The sequence below is a fragment of the Stegostoma tigrinum genome, chromosome 13, assembly GCF_030684315.1.
Source record: "Stegostoma tigrinum isolate sSteTig4 chromosome 13, sSteTig4.hap1, whole genome shotgun sequence".
NCBI classification, from domain to species: Eukaryota; Metazoa; Chordata; class Chondrichthyes; order Orectolobiformes; family Stegostomatidae; genus Stegostoma; species Stegostoma tigrinum.
In genome coordinates, this window is record NC_081366.1 from 20,280,406 (window position 1) to 20,303,504 (window position 23,099).

At 39.9% G+C, this 23,099-nt stretch overlaps 1 protein-coding gene across 1 annotated transcript in view; it reads left to right on the top strand.

Moving 5' to 3' along the window:
• Window positions 1–23,099, top strand: part of LOC125458215 (teneurin-2-like) — a 2,666,206-nt gene that overhangs the window by 1,313,979 nt on the left and 1,329,128 nt on the right. Inside the window, exon 10 of the mRNA XM_059650601.1 lies at window positions 18,322–18,381. The gene's annotated coding sequence lies outside the window, so the exon portion shown is untranslated. The remainder of the gene's footprint in view (window positions 1–18,321; window positions 18,382–23,099) is intronic.

Below are 23,099 nucleotides of genomic sequence, written 5' to 3' on the forward strand. Positions count from 1 at the left end.
CAGAAATAGATTATTGTTTCAGGCCCAGGCAGGTGCGGTTTGTAAAACATTTTGTTTACATTCAATGCATCAGTAATGTCTGCTGTAACAACGGGTAACTGACAACAGTTTTTTCCTTGCACTCTCATCTTAAAGAATAATGAAGTAGTGAAAGAATTTTGTGAAAGATGGGAAAGATCTTCCCATGGTCACAACCAGGTTCGTAACACTCGACAGGATGGCTCATCTAATATGACAGGCAGATTTGTTGATGGGTTCTCAGAGCTTATACGAAAGGGAGGAGCCAATCCCATCACTAGACTTGAGTACCAGTATGGTTTTACCCCAGAGTTCAGAGCTGAAGTCTCCAGTCTTCACTCTGAGGACTTTCTGTTTTTGGGCTTCAATCCTGCAGTTAATTGGAATGTTCTATTAAACTGCTCACAGTTTAGAGGTTCACAATGCACACTTTTAGGTATCAAAATGGAGAAATATGGGCTAACATTAAAGAACAAAGATACAGAGAGGGGAAACAAAGATTGTTTCTGGTAAAAAAAAGTGTTCATTTCTCAAGGGCACTTAATCTATTTTCATTAAAAAAAACATAAAGACTTTACAGATTAGGGATGTACATTCTCTAATTGGAGCGGTGCTGCAGAGCAGGAAGATTCCAGGATATGACTCTGTTGTCTCACTGAGTTAGCTAAATTCAAGTGCCCTTGGCGAGGAAGGTAAAAAAAAAACCTTGGTTTCTCCTCCAGATGGCTCTCCAGTGGCTTCAGCGAAGGTCAGTCACAAAGGCTAGAACTTTTTTAAAAATATGCATAATCATACCTCTGTATGAGTCATCACCTCAAAGTTATTTTTTAAGAAAAATATTAAGAAAAGACAGCAGATTTTTCAGCATTGTGAGTTAAATGTAGCCTGTGGATGTAGATTATATTGTCCTCTATCTGCTGACTGGAACAAAACAATGTGAGATGAATATGAACACTCTCGATTCTGTCAATAGTAGACATAGAACCGTAGGACAAAGCTGGCCTCAATTCATCACAATAAATGCATTGACAATCCTATGCATTGAAACGACAAGAACAAAGAAGGCAACCATTTTTTAAACATTAATTTCTGCATTTCTGTCTTTAAATTATCTTTACATGTTGGAAAATCTGCAACTTTACTAGGAAATGCCTGTGTAATTTTGAATATAGGAGTGAATGCATTTATGTCAACGCAAGCTTTATATGTTACTGAGTTTATGCTTCTGTGTTAATTCCCTGATTTCTATTGCTCCAAAACCTCGCTCTTAACCAGGAAAAGAGTGCATCACTTCTGTGCTCAGTGCTATGCTGATTGGTGAGTGAAAAAAGAATACAGATATGAATTTATACTGTGCTTTTCACATCCCAAATTCAGTAAAATGTGCTTTAGAGTTACTATTATTTTGTGCACCAAAGCAGAGATCTATTAGTATGTGCTAAGGCCTTGTGAACAATTATAAGAGGAACACCAGTTTATCTTTGTTTGCTTTGCTGGTGCTGGCTCCTGGAATGAAGCAAATTCCCAATTGTTGCATGAAGGACCCAGGACTCTTTTCAGTCCATTTGAACAGCCTAATGGGTCTATTGTTTGACATCTCATTTTTTGACAGGACTGAAGTGAGCCATCAGCCTTGATGATGTAGCCAACAAGTACCAAATACAGCCACAATCTCTGCTTCAGAGGTAAGGCTATTACTACTTAACCAATCCACAAACGGAAGGCATGAGAGGAAAATAAAGTACACACGGACAGAGACTGATGAAACCATTCTTGTGGAAGATATTGAACATGGATGGCACTTGTAATATTACAAGATTAAACAATTGAAAGAAAAAGCAGGAAAAATGATATAAAGAAACTGATGAAGGAAAATTTGAAAGCAACATCAAGAAAATTGAAGCTTGCGAGAGAGAAGACAGAAAGAACGAATAAAAGAATTGGAGAACACAAGAGCGGAGACATATGCTTGGAGGTTTATTTGGATAGATGGTAAGGTGGTAGTAGAAAACTGCAGACAGAAAGCTTAACAATGGCTCTCCGCTGGGCAAATGCCTTCCTTCCTGGATGCTTGATGTTCCCCAGTTGAGGTGAGCACTCTACATTCGCAAGCACTGGAGTATTCGCCTCTCTGATTGCTGTGGCTGGCCAGCCTGGCTCAGTGCTGTCAAACATGTCCTACAGCCTTTCAAGGGCTCCTGAACATGGAAGTGTCCTTTTCTCTCTTTGCAGCCTCAACAGTGGCCATCTTTATTGGTGGCGCTGCAGAGAAACCAGCCTTCTGATTGGGCTAACCACTTGGCCACCGTTTTTAATTAGACAGCAAACTCAATGCTGACCTCTTAATTGGCCGGCAGAGGTAAAAGCCTCTTTGTGGGGGGCCCACATTGGATCCGCACTGTACCAGTGAAATTCCAGTCTTAGGAAGAGAGAAGTACTTTCCTTTGTCAGAGCTACCAAGCAGGAAACAAAGCTACTTTGGAAGCAGCAAACTATTCTGTTGCACTTCTGTTTTTCACGTCTGAAACATTGTCAATTAAGCTTTCTGAAACTGTGCTTCATTAAAACAGTCAGCTAATCAATTTTTAAATAGGAAATGCAGCATTGAATATGGCTATATATATTTTTTGATTTAAGTTACTCCATGAGGACTTTCTGGAGGCAGAAGCAAATTCTATGAAGGCTAAGTACCTAAACATAATCATCTATGAATGTAAGTACTATTGGTGTCAGCACATCATGAAAAGTGATGCTTCTTGTTCACTCTACATCTAATTTCCATAGTAGAAACATTGTTGACTGGAGCATATGTGGAAATGTGGTTGTTAGTTGGACTTGGTGGGGGTTGGGGGAGGAATTTTTTTGTTACTCAGCAAAGGTGGGGGCAGCTAGAGCTTCTAATTGGAGTAGATGGGTCAGGCACTGCCGACGGGCATAGAGTCAGCGATTGCTAATTGGGGGAGGTAGAAGGGATTGTGTTGCCGTTTGGGAGCTCGTTGGGGGAGAGACAATGAGCGTTTTTGATCACAATAGATTGGGAGCTGGGATTGCTAACTGGAATAGGTGGGCCAGGGGTTACTCATTGTGATAGATGTTGAGCAGCTACAAAAAACTGACTGAACTTATTCTCTACGGTAATAGTAATAGTTGACGAAACTGACAGTTTGTCAGAATTTTCCTACGACAGCTTTACCAAGCCCCCAAAGACTTATGAGCACTTCTGATCATAGGTAACTATCCAAAATTATGCTCTATTGATGAAAGCAGCATGGCAGGTTTCGTACAGGACTGGAGGCGATGTCACATACTTAAACTCCTCACGATGTTCACGTGTCTCTAGTCTTATCACGTTAATTAGCCGCGTAGATATTATATAGAGACAGCTGCCGTGGCGCCTTATCTGATTCTGAGTGACAATCCGTGACTTTCCTGATCAACTCTGATGTGTTCTTTTCTTTCATCAGCTGGAAGACGCTCAGAGTAATAAAAAGTGTTGTACTAATTAACTGCTTTTCTTCATTGTGGCTTCAACAAATTAAAGCCAGTTAATTACATATAGAAAATAGACCATATTAAATGCATACAAATTGTTTATTCACATTTCTTTTTGAATGCTGGAGTTCACGTAAGTGTGTGTAGATGTGCCTTTTTGAGTTCTGTTCTATGAAGGCTACAATCATAAATTTAAAAAAGAATAGTCTCTCGGTAGCAGAAGTCAGCCCTTGATTATTTACAGACGTTGGGAAGATTACATTCACACTCCACTGATTCCTGCCTATCTGATTACATGTGTTCACTTTAACTTTAGTATTTTGAAGTGCAAGCTCACTTCACGAAAACTAATGCAATTATATCTAGTTACAGAATTAACAAGGAAACTATGCAGTGACTAAATGTAACTTATTTCTTTATGGCTTAAAATCTGGTCCGAGATGTTGGGTTTCATCACAACTTGGATATGACCTCGATTAAGTTCCTATAGTGACTGGCAGCAATATCGCAGAGCTTTGACAGAGGCACCTAAAACCATGAGGGCCCTGAACAGTGTAGATTGGGAGAAACCGAAACATGAGTAAAAAAAGCAATGGCAATGCAAGAAAAAGCCTTTCCAAGCAGTGAGAGTTTGAAGGTTGAATGTACAGCCTGAGAATGTGGTAGAGACCTACAAAAGGAAATTAGATTGTTATCTGTGAAAGAAACAATTGCAGGACTTTGGAAAAAGGGCAGAGGAGAAGTGACAGCCCAAATGGCCTCCTTCTCTGCTGTAACCATTCTCTGATTCTTTGCTTCTGCTGTTCTCACTTGTTTATTCCTGGCGAACTTCAGGCACTAGACACGATGGAGGAAGTTCATTAGTCCAGCGGGTTGGAACATTGGTAATGAGACTGGCTAGTAACACAGACCCAGGAGCAGCCAACTTCAGTTACATACCTTGAATACCTATGGTGACATTTTAATCAATATGGTGGGTTATACTCATTCAGCGTGAAATGATGAGCACACTTCCTGTTATTTTGCTTTCAGGCATTTTATGTCTTTAAGAAAGGTGTTGCACGTTTTATTTTCTAGTCTGTTGCTTCAAAAGTGCTTTGTTAATTAAGTCCCTTTCCTTTAAATAAAAGGTTTAATGTAATCAATGAGAAAATTAATCACCATAGTTCTCACTATCGTCACAGTTCACAAGTAATGTTTATTATTCACTGATCATATTATTGCATCGTTAACAACAGAAAATGATTTTTAATGCTGGCAACAATTGGGTATTTGATCTTTCTGAATGGTCATTACTACAGATCCATGGCCTGCAGCACAGAGAGCTCTTGTAATCTGATAAAGACTCAAAACTGAACAAAACATTGTTAAAAACATTCAATTCTGTAACTCTCTCCTGGGTATCTATTATTCCATGCATAAACCATCCAAAGCACATGATGAGATTACATGCTGTTACTCATTCACAGGTATCCATTATATTCTATATTAATCAATGATCTGACATCCTGATTTACTCATTGCTTGAATTCCCTCCATTTTGGGAAAGAACTCTGTTTTGGTCGCTATTGCCCTGGATGGTTGAAATGAGGAGCTCATCGTCAAGGGAATCATAGCAATCACATTCGCTTCTGCTTGCACATTACTGCACAGCCATGCATGAACATACTGCACCATTGATTAATAAAGTTAATAGTTTGTGAGGGCACAATTGCAATGCTCCTCTCATAGCTTGACATGATGCTTAGAGATTAGGAGAGAAAGCAACTTTAAATTTTGCAGCTGCAGGAAATGATTGGCGCTGCAAATCATCCCTGGTGGTCATTGTTCTTTACTTAATCAAAGCATAACCTAAGGTACTCAGATTTTAGCCTTTGATTCTCAGATATTTACTGTTAGAAATCGATAATTTGAACTCTTAATGAGATTATAATTTGTCACCCATTCTCAGGTAATCATTAGCCAATATTTTATCCAAGTAAGCATTGCAGTTCCTTTAATCAACTGAAACTGAGACACAATGTAAGACTTTGTCTAATAACCTAGGCACCCGTTCTGGTGGTCATGAAAATCTGCTTTCTGACAGATTTTAGGAACTAACAGAGAAATGTATGTTGGCCGGCCTCTCTTTTGTAGCTTTCTTTTCATTCCCTAAGAAGCTTTCGGCCTTAACTTGCCTCCATCTCATTTGGTCATTGCTGAGATCAGGCATTCAACTGTCTGGAAAGTCTTTTTCTCAAGCTGCTACACTGCCAGAGCTGATATTGGTTTCCCATTTCTGAAACTGGTTGGTGTGTCTTTGCCGCAACAATCAATGAGCAAAATGCGCTCAGTGATGTGGTGCTACAGCTGAAAAAGAGATGTGAATGTTCAACCCAACAAATATTATTTTGAAAATACTCATGAACAATCTTTCTCTTACCTTAAAGGTCAATGCAGTAGCATCTCTTTTTACAATTCAAGTGCTGTAGACCAGGGCCTCATAGGCAGCCTTGTTCCAGTGCTTATGAGGGAAAACAAGACAGATACTGTGTTTCACTCAGCTGCAGTTGCCTGTTGTGTGCCCACCCACATATGGAGAGCTGCAGTTTTCCAGTTTATGGCTGCTCTGCAGAAAGCAGGGGAATTGAGAACACAGCAAAATATAAACATTGTTTACTTATTTTCTGCATTTCTGTAAAGTTTGGAATTATGGTACCTTTCTGCATTTGATACGTAAGGTTTAGCGCATGACTTCAGTTTCTGTCCTTTGTAATGTACCAAACTACAGAGTTGTTAACGAAGCAAGCTGAAGCTACGATGTGACTAGAATTCAATAAGTACTGCCCTATTTCTCCTTATTTTTATTGTAAAAAACCTATTCCCAGCTTAGAATGCATCAAATTATTCTCTACCCTAAAGGCAGTTAGCTTCTAATAAATATACACCAAACAGATAGAAGTTTTTGGACAAAAACTTAAATTTCTGAAGAAACTCAGCAGGTTTGGCAGCATTTATAGAGAGAAAGCAGAGTAAATATTTTGAAGAAGTATTCCAAAGAAGGGTCACTGGGCTCAAAGCGTTAACTCTAATTCTTCTCCATAGTTGATGTCAGACCTGCTGAGTTTTTTCCAGTGACTTTTGTTTTTGTGTAAGATCTTCAGGGTACTCAGATTTTTGTTATTTTTAGGTAGAAGTCTTTTCCTATTGTTTAAGTATCTACATAAGATATTCCTGAACTAAGCAAATTCGTTCTGCCTTTTTTTTTGCAAAATTCATAACCAGAACATCAAACACAATCTTACAAGATTGATGAAAATAAAATGTGTTTAATTATCACTCGGTCATATCCAAACATTTCAAATATTGCATACTATAGATTACAATTGAAGTGCTGTAATATTTATGTAGTCAAATGTGGAAGCCGTCCTTTTACCAGAGGTATTCTGCAGACAGGGTGATTGTGTTTTTTTGATGGTATACAGCAGCTTCATGACAAAATGTTCCCAGAATCACCAAGTAACAAGTTTACTCACTCTGGAGTGGAATGTCGGATAATAATCTCGGTTTTTACTTTTCTGTGTAACATTCATTTAACATTCTACAATTTTTCACAGTCCACCAAATCATTCACAAATTTGACAATTGGCTGGCATGCATCTGTAAATCATTGCCATTCTGAGCCAGTCACAGGTTTCTCGGAAGGATTTACATTTATCTTCTTACTTCGATTAAATACATTCATAGCATTCTGCATCTCTGCAGTTTGGAGACACATTAAAAATCAAACACATTAAATAAACGTACAACTTATTCAGATTTTACTTATCATTGGAATATTATTTTGCAGCATTTTCCATGTCAGTGTAGTCCATTAAAAAGAAGTCAGTGCAAAGAGAAAGGTGGTGCAGACCAGTCATTAGCTGGATTGGGCTGAGAAGATAGAAGAGCTCAGACTTTTCTCTCTGGAGAGAAGGAGGAAGAGAAGTGACCTGATCGAGGTGTACAAGGTAATGAGAGGCATGGATAGAGTTGATAGCCAGAGACTTTTCCCCAGGGGAGGAATGACTGCCACGAGGGGTCATAGTTTTAAGGTGTTAGGAGGAAGGTACAGAGGAGATGTCAGAGGGAGGTTCTTCACCCAGAGAGTTGTGAGCGCATGGCATACTTTGCCAGTGGAAGTCGTGGAAACAGTCATTAGCAACATTTAAGTGACTGCTGGACATGCACATGGACAGCAGTGAATTGAGGGCAATGTAGGTTAGGTTATTTTATTTTTGGATTAGGATTATTCCACGGCACAACATCATGGGCCAAAGGGCCTGTACTGTGCTGTACTTTTCTCTATTCTATTTTCTAAGGTATTAATGATGAAATACAGATCTGACAGTGGAGAGGTTTGTTTCAATACTAAATTTCCAAATAAACAAAGAGACAGAAATTGCCATCTCAGACTTTGGGAGAAGGAATGGTCAGGCATGTGGTGAACTGCAAGTGAGCTGTAACTGAGAAGGTTACACAAATATTTAAAGGCCAATCAAATGCAATAGGCCAGCAGGGGAGTGTTATATAGATTAGCCCATAACTGTCTGCCATGTCTGAAACATTTTTGTAACTAGTGATTGTATCATTATGAAATTTTCACAGTTGAAAGAACTCCATTTGTTAAGCTTGCCAAAATAGTGACATCTGGCATTTAGCCCATTCTGGCATGAATATCAATCTCATTATCTTATGTCGCCTGCAAATTTAACTTTAAGAAACCTACAGATTGATGTTTTTTTGTCATCATAGAAGGCTAATTTAACATGTGCATTGCACGGACAGTGCTAAAACAAAACAAGTCCAGATTTAAAGGTAATTTGAACTTTTCAACTGCAGGGATTCCCTGGAGATTTAACTCAGGTATGTGCCAGAGAAGGACCAAAACAATATTTTGAATGTAGAATTTTCATCGCAAATGAACTACTGCTAAGCTTCCATTCTCTGAACTGCTGTTCTGACCGTAACTTTCTTTACTTCAGGCTCAGTTAGTATTTGCCAACTTTGTACTGACTAGATAACTTCTTTGCTTCTGGCTGGAAATAAAGTAAAATATTTTCTGTAATCATATCGCTAAGGAAGACCCTTAAAAGTGACAGGTCAGAATCTGGATATTGGAATATCATCCCAATCTCTGGAAGAGCCAACTTTTGCTGTTAAGGAAGGGGTTAGATTATGATTCACATAGAAGGGAAATTTGAATTTAGTCACTGCCATGTTGAAGCGCTTTAATGTGGAAGGATGGATAAGGTAAATAAGCATTGAGGGAAGAGCTAAAAACCTTGAGCATAAGTGCCAACGTTGGGGGAACTGTTCAACAAACCAGTCCATGCAACAAAATAAAAATAAATTGCTAGAAAGGCTCAGGACATCTGGCAGCATCTGTGAAGAAAAATCAGAGTTAACATTTCGGGTCCAGTGACTCTTCCTCAGAGCTTCTTCAGTCCATGCAACAGTCTGATACAGTCATATTTAACAAACCACAGGCATTAGCCAATGTCAATATGCCTTCAACAGCAGATCTCAGTACATCATGCCCAACCAGCGAGAGAGGAAGCTGGGTGATCAGCAGTTTAGTAAGAGGTGAATAAAGAGTGCAGAATAGAAAGATGAGGCACAGCCTCAAAGGTTGAGTCCTCGCCTTGTATCTCAAAGGTCAAAAATTGAACACAGTTCTCAAGTTTTAAAATTTTTCTTTTGTCATGTGGTCACATTAACCAAATCACTGAGCATGTACCTCCTATTACTTCTATGAAATGATCTGAGGTGTTAAGTGTTAAAACTGTTATAATTCCCTCGTCTTCTTTGATGCATGTTTAGCATTTGTGCAATTTACATTTTTTTTATAGTTGATGCCAATATCATGTCATATGTGCTTGCCTGTTTTGTCTGTGGCTTTCCATCGATTTACCTAGTTACATATTGAACCTGTCTCCTCTTGCCCCTTGATGATCTTTTTTTATTCTGAAAAATTTAACAGCTGGCATTGGACTTCAGTGTCTGATGTAATCTGCCCATAAAAATGTGAAATAACAAAAACCCCAGCACTGATCTTCATTGCATACCATTCAGGAACTTGATTCTTCCCCATCCTGACACGTCTTTCAAAATGATTAGAGACTGTTTTTTTACACTTCAGCCAATTCATTGTCCACACCCAGTTCTACTGCAAAGCTTCACAGTGGTCAGCTCCCCGACTTACACTTAATCTTCAAAATATTGGTGCAGTCACTTTAAAATTAGCTTTTCTTCTCTCACCCTCCCAGCCTTAAGGAATTTGCTGGCTAATATCATGAGTAAATTTAATGCTACTTGGACTGTTCTGCCTCTATGAGTGAATTTACTAATTTATAACACTTTAACGATAGTAACAGATACATTCTTACTTTAGGGTTTAGAAATTTTTCCAATGGATGCTATTACTTATCAATTATTGTCCTTAAATTATCCTACATGATCATTGTTATTGCAAGGCAAATTTCACAAAGGTTAGAAAGTTGTATGATTTTATATGAATCTTTCATATAATTCTTCTCCTATCTCAACTTGGAGTGCACTCCACCTAATATAATTTAGAATGAACTTTTTTTAACAAAATCTGAAATGAGAATATCATCAGAATGCGAGCAAACATCGTCAAGAGACCAGTAAACAGTTGACATGGTTACAAAAAATGTGCATTTTGTGTATATAGTACAATGACTCCCCAGTGAAGCTGTTTATTGATATGAACTGAGTACAGGTGAGTGGAGGTTGTAATTAGCTGAAGCTGGCAGGCTTTCACTTTAATTACAACCCCAGCCCATCCTTAATATATTCAGAGCACTAACGCTGCTGCCTCAGCTCCACTGGGGAGCCCAATCCATGTAATCCACATGGTACACAGCATTACAAGGAATTCCGTAAACACCGACTATCCTTCAAACAGGCTTCTATCTTTTAAACATGATTAACCAATAAGTAGATTCCTTTGTATATGTTTAAATAATATGTGCTGATACTCCATGTGTAAAGGATAAGTGTAAGTTTGAAAAAGAACACATAGGTTACAGGTCAAGTCAGCTTGGGTGACTCTGCTATTCGGATGGAAGGATTTCATAGATTTTGACCCAGTGACAGTGAAGAAATTGCAACATAGTTCCAAATTAGAATGTCCGTGGTTTGGAAGGGAGCTTGCAGATTGTGATGTTCCCAAGCATTTGGGGTGCACTTCTCCTTCTCAGTGCCAGAGAACATGGTGTTGAAAGATGCTGTCAAAGGCATTTGTAAAGATCAATTTGAAATTTGATGCTCCTTTTGTTAGAGCAGAGCAATTAAGTGCTGATTTGATAGAGGTCTTAAATTGCATAATTCTTGGGCAGGTTTGATATTAAGACTCTTGCAAGTGAGTCAGAAGGTTGGCACAAGAAATGATTTCAGCTAATCATCTACAGTATAATTACTGAGTTAGTAGACTGTCAGAAAATTTGAACAAAAAATGAAAGATAATCTATTTGTTCACTTCTTTCACGTTTCCTTCATACTGATGAAACACAATATTTGCATGGAAATCAATACACATTATTGTTTTTCTTCTAAGAAATTTAACCTAACGATGTTTTATGACAGTCTCTGAAAAGACTATTAGACGATTCTACTGGATGAGATTTGGGTGTTATTGGTTGGAGTTATTATGAAAACCTTGACCTCCAAACTTCATGCAATATTAAACGGAGATATTGTTTAATTCTAATAAATATCCCTGCAACAGAATGTAGAATGCTTAAAGAAATTGGACAGCATGTTTAAATTCAGGACTCTGTAACTTCCTGATATATTAAATGCTGCTACAATGCTTTCAAAACTAAAACAAATAATTTAAAACCAACACAGCAATAATGAAATAGTACAAGATAACAAAAAACATATTCTGAGCACAAAGTTGCATATCACAATACCTGCTGTATGCGTATGGTTGATTCTGGATGGAGAGAACTGTTTTACATTCGCAGAGCAGTGTCTGGTTTCTGTACGCATCAGTGGCAACCTCTGAATATTAATGTGATATGTTCAGATGGCCTAGTCTTCACTTTCCAGTGCAGACAAGGAATGTATAAATGCAGTTGATATTTGAGAAGAATAGAAATGCTATTGAGTGATGCAAGTTCCTGAATTCATTTGTCTAGCACCTCAGATGGGAACAAAAACTAAGTAGTCAGCATAAAATGTCACATGTAGGTGATATAAAGTCAACAACATGGCAAAATGTCAAAGTGCTGCTCTGCACAGAATGGGGAGTCAGAGATTCAATTTCCCTGATGGCACTGGCACTTTTTGCTGTGGGTAGATGCTGAGCCAAGGACAACACCTTGCCCTGATGGAACAAGTATTGAAGATCGAGTCTTCCTAGGTTTTTATGAACAAGCTTTGGTTAGTCTACAGCAAGACAGATGGTGATGTGTGAACAGGACACCCAAAAAAAACTCATCCTCCTGAATGACCAGGGGAGCCAGATTTTTCAAACAAAGTAAAAGATACTGTACAAATGTCATTAACTCCCAAATGGCACGCGGTGTCTGCTTTTACGCAGCTTATACTACATCTTGCACCATGGGACATGCTTAATACAGCTTTTGCTGGCCTGAACACTAATCCCACTATCACCAAATTGCATTAGGTTTCAGCTTAAGGCTTGTCACCGCATTAATTCAGCAATACCAGAAGTCTGCGCGTGCTCTCTCTCTCTCCCTCCAGATCTTGTTCTGTCTCTATTCCTAATCCTGTACAGAGTACTTTATTATGAGCCAGTGATTTGTCAGCCGTGTACCTGTTCACTAATATATTCTGATGGCTCGTTTCATTTAACGGTATCTACTGCCATGGCCAAGAGCCTACATTTGTCACTGGAAATATATTGTTCTTTTTAATTTCAGGACTAAATTAGTAACGGCATATTTATTTTTTTTCCCCGCAAGTACAATGTTCCAAATATTTGAGTCATGCTTCAGGGCAACTGTGTGAAGCAGTGGATTAGTACAATTTCTTCCACCGCAGGCAACTGGATTTGAATCTGTCTAGGCCTAATGGGATGGAAGTCTTCTCTTTTTGCCAACAGTGGAAATCCAAAATGAAATTACCTTAATATCATCATAAACGGCATGAGGCCAACAATATTCAGTAAATGCAACATTCTAAGAGATAGATCTTGAAGATTATAGCATCTCAATGTTAATTATAGATGAGTAAAGAACATTTGGCCCAACTTGATTCATTCATCCAATGTGATGTATGACATTTCATTGAGTAACTCTCGGGGTTATCCTCCATTACTGAGTGGAACCCTATTTCATGTGTTAAGTCCTTCACTTGTGAGGAATATTTTTCGAGTATCACATAAATTTACTAATGAGAAAAGAGACATGTTGAAGATTTTCATCGTACTCATAAGGACAAATTAAAAAATGTAAAATTTCAAACAATCTCCAGACCAGGACCCTGCACATGAATGCATGCCACTTCCAGCAAAAGTAAATGAGCCATGCTTCAATTTCAATGATTATCTTAAAGTCATTATTAAAGTAATCATTGTTGTGCTCAGATAACAAAGTGTAGAGCTGGATGAACACAGCAGGCCAAGCAGCATCTTAGGTTGTACTCGGGACTATTCAGCAAGTGCTGCCCAATTCCAGAATCATATCTATGAGTAAATGTTTTATAGTGGACCTGTTGCAAGCATGGCCCAAAACTCCTTACAATATTCCAATTGGTCAGACTGTATTTGGAATATTGTGAGCAGTTTCGGGCCCCATAGCTAAGAAAGGATGTGCTGGCCTTGGAGGAGGTGCGGAGGAGGATAACAAGAATAATGCTGGGGATGAAGTGCTTGTCATATGATGAATGGTTGAGACATCTGGGTCTATACTCAACGGAATTTAGAAAGATGCACAGAGGGGCATGATCGAAACTGATAGAACACTGTGAGGCCGAGATAAAGTGGACATGGAGAAGATGTTTCCACTACAGGGGAGATTAGAATCTGAGGACACAGCCTCAAAGTGAAGAGATGACCTGCAAGAAGATGAGGATGAATTCTTTCAGTCAGTGAGTTGTGAATATGTAGAACTCATTGCTGCAGAAACCTGTGGAGGGAATGTTATTGAGTGTCTTTTATATAGGTTTTACAGAGGTGTCTTAAGTAGGTTCTTGATGTGTGAGAGGATCAAGGGTAATGGGGAAAAGGAAGGAGAATGGGATTCAGAAACATATCAGCCATGATCGAATGGTAAAACAGTCTTGATGCGTTTAATGACTTAATTCTGCTCCTGTGTCTTATGGTATATGCTGGTATAGTATAGCTTGTGCTGTGCCTATTATGAATATCTGAAAGAAGATTTTTGATTTGATCAGCTTATCTTTGGGACATATCACCAATAGTCCAGGCATCACACTGGCACTGAAATTCGTACATGTTGCTCAATTGGGTGGTTGTGAGAATGTCTTTTAAACTGATGGCAGTATGCTATTAGCAGAAAACACAACTTCTGTTATCATTGCGTCATAGCAACATGAAACAGTTTGCTTTGGCTAATGTTCAAATGTTGTGATTGTTTGAAATTTGGTATTGTTGTATTTTTCTTAATGAATGCAAGACCAAGCTCTTTACCAACAGGTCTGCCTTTTAAACAACTTCTGTACTGCTATGTTTACCTCTTCCTAGCTTAACGCTGTGTCCGCTTGTATTTATTTCAGAGAGGACTAATCTGGATTTACTTTCTTGGTTCCCTTAAATGTCTCATGGGAACACTACTTGGCTCTGCACTCTCTAATCTGAAAAGCCAATTTCAGAATTTTCCCTTATCCCAGACACTCATCAGGAATCAGCATAGTGGGAGAAAGGGATGTATACAACCCGAGATTTAAAGCAGAAATGATTTCAAGATAAGACAACATTCTGTTTGCACTTTTGATTGTTGCTTGCAAAAGGTTATAAGGGATAGGATTTATAATCACCCAGAAAAGAATAAATTGATTAGGGATAGTCAGCACAGTTTTGTGAAGGGTAGGTCGTGCCTCACAAACCTTATTGAGTTCTTTGAGAAGGTGACCAAACAGGTAGATGAGAGGAAACCGGTTGATGTGGTATATATGGATTTCAGCAAGGCATTCGATAAGGTTCCCCAGTCGGCATTGTACAAAAAGCCGAGGAATGGAATTGTAGGAAATATAGCAGTTTGGATCAGAAATTGGCTTGCTGAAAGAAGACAGAGGGCGGTAGTTGATGGGAATTGTTCATCCTGGAGACCAGTTACTAGTGGTGTACCGCAAGGGTCGGTGTTGGGTCCACTGCTGTTTGTCATTTTTATAAATGACCTGGATGAGGGCCTAGAAGGATGGGTTAGTAAATTTGCAGATGACACTAAGATCTGTGGAGCTGTGGATAGTGACAAAGGATGCTGTAGGTTGCAGAGAGAAATAGACAAGCTGCAGAACTGGGCTGAGAGGTGACAAATGGATTTTAATGCAGACAAGTGTGAGGTGATGCACTTTGGTAGGAGTAACCTGAAGGCAAAGTACTGGCCTAATGGTAAGATTCTTAGCAGTGTAGATGAGCAGAGAGATCTCGATGTCCATGTGCACAGATCCTTGAAAGTTGCCACCCAGGTTGACAGGGCTGTTAAGAAGGCATCCAGTGTTTTAGCTTTTATTAATAGAGGGATCGAGTTCCGGAACCAAGAGGTTATGCTGCAGCTGTACAAAACTCTGGTGCAGCCGCACTTGGAGTATTGCGTACAGTTCTGGTCACTGCATTATAAGAAGGATGTGGAAGCTTTGGAAAGGGTGCAGAGGAGATTTACTAGGATGTTACCTGGTATGGAGGGAAGGTCTTATGAGGAAAGGCTGAGGGACTTGAGGCTGTTTTCATTAGAGAGAAGGTTGAGAGGTGACTTAATTGAAACATATAAAATAAATCAGAGGGATAGATAGGGTGGATAGGGAAAACCTTTTACCTAGGATGGTGACGGCGAGCACGAGGGGGCATAGCTTTAAATTGAGGGGCAAAAGATATAGGACAGATGTCAGAGGTAGTTTCTTTACTCAGAGAGTAGTAAGGGAATGGAACGCTTTGCCTGCAACGTTAGTAGATTCGCCAACTTTAAGTACATTTAAGTCTTCATTGGACAAGCATATGGACGTACATGGAATAGTGTAGGTTAGATGGGCTTGAGATCGGTATGACAGGTCGGCACAACATCGAGGGCCGAGGGGCCTGTACTGTGCTGTAATGTTCTATAGGTTGAATACGTCATGTGTGAATTTGCTGGGATTCTATCAATCTTTTTTGTCTCCTTAATTTTGTATTATTTGAAAATTTGGTCAATTTATCCTGAGGTTCTGAATATAAATCATAGCTATACATATGAAGTTCTTCTGGTGATCTGGCCACTTTTCCTCATGCAATGCCAATGAAAACAGACAAAATCATTTTCCAGTATTTTGATGTGTATGAAATTTGGATACACTCTAGAAACTTTTGTACATCACGGATATTTGTAAAGCACCATGGAATATTGCATAGCAGTGCTGGCTAGAGTATTACATCTGATAGGGACGTAGATAACAAAATGTGAGGCTGGATGAACACAACAGGCCAAGCAGCATCTCAGGAGCACAAAAGCTGACGTTTCGGGCCTAGACCCTTCATCAGAGAGGAGGATGGGGTGAGGGTTCTGGAATAAATAGGGAGAGAGGGGGAGGCGGACCGAAGATGGAGGGAAAAGAAGATAGGTGGAAAGGAGAGTATAGTTGGGGAGGTAGGGAGGGGATAGGTCAGTCCAGGGAAGACGGACAGGTCAAGGAGGTGGGATGAGGTTAGTAGGTAGGAGATGGAGGCGCGGCTTGGGGTGGGAAGAAGGGATGGGTGAGAGGAAGAACAGGTTAGGGAGGCAGAGACAGGTTGGACTGGGTTTGGGATGCAGTGGGTGGAGGGGAAGAGCTGGGCTGGTTGTGTGGTGCAGTGGGGGGAGGAGACGAAATGGGCTGGTTTTGGGATGCGGTGGGGGAAGGGGAGATTTTGAAGCTGGTAAAGTCCACATTGATACCATTGGGCTGCAGGGTTCCTCACTCCGTGACTCCCTTGTTCGTTCCACACTGCCCTCCAACCCCACCACACCTGGGACCTACCCCTGCAACCGCGGGAAATGCTACACTTGCCCCCACACCTCCTCCCTCACCCCTATCCCAGGCCCCAAGATGACATTCCACATTAAGCAGAGGTTCACCTGCACATCTGCCAATGTGGTATACTGCATCCACTGTACCTGGTGTGGCTTCCTCTACATTGGGGAAACCAAGCGGAGGCTTGGGGACCGCTTTGCAGAAACCTCCGCTCAGTTCGCAGTAAACAACTGCACCTCCCAGTCGCAAACCATTTCCACTCCCCCTCCAACTCTTTAGATGGCATGTCCATCATGGCCCTCCTGCAGTGCCACAATGATGCCACCCGAAGGTTGCAGGAACAGCAACTCATATTCCGCTTGGGAACCCTGCAGCCCAATGGTATCAATGTAGACTTCACCAGCTTCAAAATCTCCCCTTCCCCCACCGCATCCCAAAACCAGCCCAGTTCGTCCCCTCCCCCGACTGCACCACACAACCAGCCCAGCTCTTCCCCTCCACCCACTGCATCCCAAAACCAGTCCAACCTGTCTCTGCCTCCCTAACCTGTTCTTCCTCTCACCCATCTCTTCCTCCCACCCCAAGCCGCACCTCCATCTCCTACCTACTAACCTCATCCCACCTCCTTGACCTGTCCATCTTCCCTGGACTGGCCTATCCCCTCCCTACCTCCCCATCTATACTCTCCTCTCCACCTATCTTCTTTTCTCTCCATCTTCGGTCCGCCTCCCCCTCTCTCCCTATTTATTCCAGAACCCTCACCCCATCCCCCTCTCTGATGAAGGGTCTAGGCCTGAAACGTCAGCTTTTGTGCTCCTGAGATGCTGCTGGGCCTGCTGTGTTCATTCAGCCTCACATTTTGTTATCTTGGATTCTCCAGCATCTGCAGTTCCCATTATCACTGATACTGACGTAGTATTTTGTTTCGTCATCAATCTGGCTAAATAAAAGGATAGGGCATCAGAAATCAAACAAAATGTTGGGATAGACAATATTTTGAATCTGTAGCATGTTGGACATAAATCTTGCCCATTCTAGCTCTACAATTCCTGGACAGTGGTGACTACATTTATTTAAATAGTGCATACGCCTAAGATATGTAGAGGGAATTATGCAGCTGTCAAACCATTTCTGATGGCTACAAGTAAAGAGACGGAGTTTTGCTCACAGATGTATTGGTCTGAATGTGCCATACACAGTAAAATAACATAGAAGCTAAATTCAGGTCACAATTCCCCCTGAGTTTCTCAGTGGCAGCAAAGATGAAATAACAACTCGTCCTCAATAGAAAAGGGGCTTTTGGAAGAGTTTCTATTTCCCTGTGCTTTAAAGACAGCTGAGACACCATTGCTGTTGCCTGTCAACTTCAGAAGTCTGTTGTGACATGAGGTACATAATATCTTTCAAAGTGAGAGTATATTGCCATCTTTTATGTGAGAAAAAGAAGGTGGAATTTCTTCAATGTACAGCATTGGTAGCTTTTACTAAAAAACTGATTTCTAACAAATTCGGGTCACATGCTTGATTAAGAAGACAACCTGCTGTACGCGTGTTAATAATTGCTATGAGTAAATCTCACAGTTATTTGTAATCAGTAGGGTGTATTGTTTTTATTTTGTGTTTTCCTTTGTTTAGATGCCAAACGCAAGACTGAAGACTTTCAACGAAGGGACAAAGAGTGGAGGAAGAAAGCCAGTAAGACAAATTCAGAATTTCTTTTTCATTTCAGCAATATTGAGTGAAAAATCAGCTTATGTTAAAGTTCTTTGAGTAAACTTGATATTTCCTGGCCACGACTACATAAGTTACAATAATACTTGGTCAATTTGGACTGGTGAGGTGCATAATTTATTTTCTCTTTGTGGCAGTTCATTTGCAATTTGGATTTCATAAAGTGGCAAAGATAGATTTATTGCAAGCTCGCAAAGGATATAGTTTACGAAGGGTGCATGCACTTGAAGTTGATTTGTAGCTTTCAGTAAAATGTTTCTTATGCCACTCAAAGATACAGTCTCGGAATTAGCATGGAGGTTTTCCATGTAAATGGTCCCATAAGCACAAATGCTGTAAAAGAGTTCAGTAGAGCATGGCGTCTAATTTGTTCTGTGCCTTAATGTTGATGTTCAGCCAAAAAACAGGAGTTTTATGTTAAGTCATAGTTTTTTTTTACTTTTTTTTCACTTGTCCCACGGAATTCATGAGATCACTACAATATGTTTCCACAAATCCCAGCAGCTTCAGGGCTTTGATTCTCGCGACAATAGAAATAGTCTCAAAACTATCCTTGCCAGAGCATACGCACCGTGATCAAGTATCCTGGCTGGGGTTACTTTTTTCTCTTCATTTCAAAAGCACTGACGTCAATTGTTCTGTTTCCATTGTCACGCCACCTGAGATTGACTGGTTTAACAGAGTACTTGTTAAACCTGTGAACTCCTTATTCATTAAGATTCAGGTGATCCTTTTTGCCCAATACGAATGTTACATTTTTACACCGTACAAGTGTTAGGCAATGACCTTCTCCAGCAAAATAATCTAATCATCGCCCCTTGAAACTCCATGCAGTTTCTATCGCTGAATCCACATCTTGGGGCTACCATGTTAAGACTATAAGACTATGAGACATAGGAGCAGAATTAGGCCGTTCAGCCGATTGAAGCTGCTTCACCATTCAATCATAGCTGATATGTTTCTCAACTCCATTCTCCTTCTTTTCCCCATAACCCTTGATCCCATTTATCAATCAAGAAGCTATCTATCTCCATCTTAAATACCTCAATGATTTGTCCCCACAGTCTGCTGCGGCAATGACTTCCGTGGATTAACCACCCTCCGGCTGAGGAAATTCCGCTTCGTCTAAGTTCTGAAGGGTTGGCCTTCAATCCGAGGCTGTCCCTTCAGATTCTCATCTTTCCTACTAGTAGGAGCATCTACTCCATGTAGACTCTACCCACGCCTCTGAGTATTCCAATATTTTCCAGTAACTAAACTGAACTAGCCATATAAATATTGTGGCCATACAAGCAGGTCAGAAGCTAGAAATGCTGCAATGAGTAATTCACCTCCTGACTCCTCAAAGCCTGTACACTATCTACAAGTAAAGAATGTGATGAAATACTACCCGCTTGCCTGGGTACATGCAGTCCCAAACACAGTCAAGAAGCTTGACACTTTCCAGGACACAGCAGCCCTTTGATTGGCACCGCATCCAAAAACATTGACTTCTTCCAGCACTGACCCTGGTAGCAGCAGTGTGTACCTTCTGTAAAATGAATGCAGAAATTCACTGAGTCACCTCAAACAGCCCCTTCCAAACCCACGTCCACTTCCACCTGGAAGGATAAGAGCAGTATATACATGACAACACCACCATCTGCAAATTCCCCTCCATGCTACTCCCCTTATTGCCTTGGAAATATTTTGTCCCTGCAATTTCTCTGGATCAGAATCTTGGAACTCCCTCCCTCACAATATTATGTCTGTGCCTCTCCTAAATCAACTGCAGTAGTTTAAAAAAAAAGCTTCTCAAGACAATTAAGGATGAGTAATAAATTCTTGCCCAGCCAGCATTGCCCACATCCCATGAATTAATAAAAATTCTTAATGGGATAGCATTACAGTCACAATGCAAAAGGAAAGAAAAAATGAGTCAGGGACAGCGGCGCCTTGTTGGTGAGTGTATGTTAGAAGGATAAGTTCAGGCAAATAAGATTACTTACTAACAACAAGGGGCATCATGACAAGCATTTTTTTTTATATTTGAGGTGGCTGGCATGTATTGGGAATAATCAACTGAACCTAGATCACAGTAAAGAATGATTTGCAGTTGTGCAGCTCATTAAATATTTCCTTTACTTGGCTATTAGTCTCAGACTTTTCACCATGATCAATGCCTTACGGATATATGGAGACTTCAAAATAGGGGAAGAACTGTGCTATCAAACTGCCACTGTCAGTGATTATGCTGATTCTTAGTGAAGGGCATTGGAGATTGGCATGAAAGCCTCATGCACTGCCACATTTAGAATGATCATGGACTGTGATGTTATCCTTTGAAATTCCTCAGTCAATTGTAGTAGAGGATGTCATCACTTTTACAACCTGGATTGTTGGAACATCTCCAACAGGTGTCAGAGAAATCTATAACCAATACTCATTGTTTAACTCACCCTTGTGAGATAGTCCTAAATCTTTCTGTATTCTCGGCAACCCAAGGACTGATTTTACAAGATGTTGATGCTTGTTACGGTTGTCAGTCGCTGCTTTGCCAGCAAAGAAAGAAGAAATCCGAACCAAGGTATTAATTTATAGACTTGCTGTCTGTCATCTGTCATATATTGTGCTGTCAATAAAATGAAAACAGCACTGACAATCATTAAAAGTGACTTCGAAAGACAGAGCTGAGGCGATGATATCAGGGCAGGGTAATACTGTCACAAACAAGATTTGCAGGAGGGTATATAATAGGAATTGTTTTCAGTTCTGAAATTTCTGAGAATGTTGGAAGTACAAGATTTTCTGCAAGTTCAATGGTTCCAAAGAAGAACTGAGCTCGACTTGAAATGTTTACTTTGCTCTCCCGCGTAGATATTGCCTGACCTGCTGAGGTTTCCAGCGCTTTCTGTTTTTTTCAAGATCTCAGTTACTTGTAATAAAATTGTAAAATTATTCTGTTTTAATGGGTTTGTTCTTTTTCTTAAGAGGTACAAGGGAAAACTTCCCTTGATGACCTGATGCAAATATTTCACTCCATCTTCCCTCAACATTTCACAGTTATTTAGGGTACCCATTCATTGATTCTAGCATTATCATGAACTTGGGAGATAAAAAATTATCCACCAGGATTGTATGTTGCAACAGCACTGGAGTAAAGGGGTTTTCTTTTTGAATATGGACATTAAGTCCTGAAGAAATAAGGAAGACAATCCAGCCCCACACAGGAATGCAGTTATTTGAAATGTTCTGTGGGTGGCATTACAGGCCCAGTCTGCTCAGTGTAAATTCAACAACTGGAGCGAAAATAATAGTGTACACTGAGTCTAAACAGTCAAAAGGGAAAGATTTGCTGATTTGATAGTAACTGTTTGTACTTTCATTTGTACATGAATGATTGACCTTTTCTGTCATGGAATTACATCAAATCCACATTGCATGTAGCGATACCTAAATCTGCTGCTGCAGTTGGAGCTGATAAGACAGTTGTGGAACTAAATTAATATGTATTCAGATCTTTGATGACATTAATTCCAAAAGCTTATGCATCATCCTGCTATTACTATAATTCCTACAGTTTACAGCACATTTACTCATATGCAGGTATACCAGAAAAATAAGGAGTACTCAGTACTCTTCAGGGAAATGAGAGAAATGTATCCTAATGTCCATTAGTATTCCATTAGTGAATTGCAGTCATTTTAAAACTGGGACACTGTAGGGTGCATTAAGCAAGATGGGCAGAATATGTATATTCTCAATAGACGAGTAACCAGCCATCACCAAACCAACAATTTTCATTGCATGAGCCCCATTGTGAAAGAGACATGTGGTTTTGTGAAGCATGTCAGTCTCAGTCAGGGGTAACAATTGTATTTCTCTGCAGCTTAACAAATACCTGTACGAGTTACAGTATGTTTTCACTTTTATTGCCAGGTGTGGAAAGCCATTGTTTGTTTCAATCATAAAGTAATGTATGCAGGCTATAAACAATGTCTTGCTAACAATACAGGAACATTGCTCTATAAATCCAGCTGTCGTCTTTTTCACAAACATTTATTTCTATGCTGTGTGGCACTTAAGCATGCGAGGTTTTACACTTTTGTTGCTGGATGTGACATAATCAATTAAGGCCACAATGGTGTGCGGTTTGTAAGCTGACCATATTGATGGGACAAGAGGAGTTGGGAGCTGTTTTACAGGGAAAAGCTGAAGCAAAAAAACACAAGAAGAACTGCACAGCATTTGAATAGAAAAATTGATGCTGGATAAGCAACCACCTTCTTCAGCACAGTTGACATTATTGCCTCAAGGACCAAGGCATATAAAGGATATGCTAAGTTGTAATTTGTTTCAGAAGCCATTTTAATGAATGCATTCATGACAAATGTGAAGAATGGAAGTTTTAGCAAATACAATAATGTTAGACACATACAAAATCCTTAGGGAAGCTAGCTCTGATGAAGTTAATTTGTGTCAACCTTCAGAATCCTATTACATTTGGTCTTTCATTCCTTGACAGCAGTATTTTAAATTAATAATCAATCACATTTCATGATTAATCAGTCACAGGTTTTCATAATTGTTGCACCCGGAATCTGACGTTTATGATATGTGGGAGAGATAGTATGCACAAGTGAAAGAAAAGGCTTCATATTACATATTCATTTATGCAGGAAGACAGCCAAAAAAAAATCTAC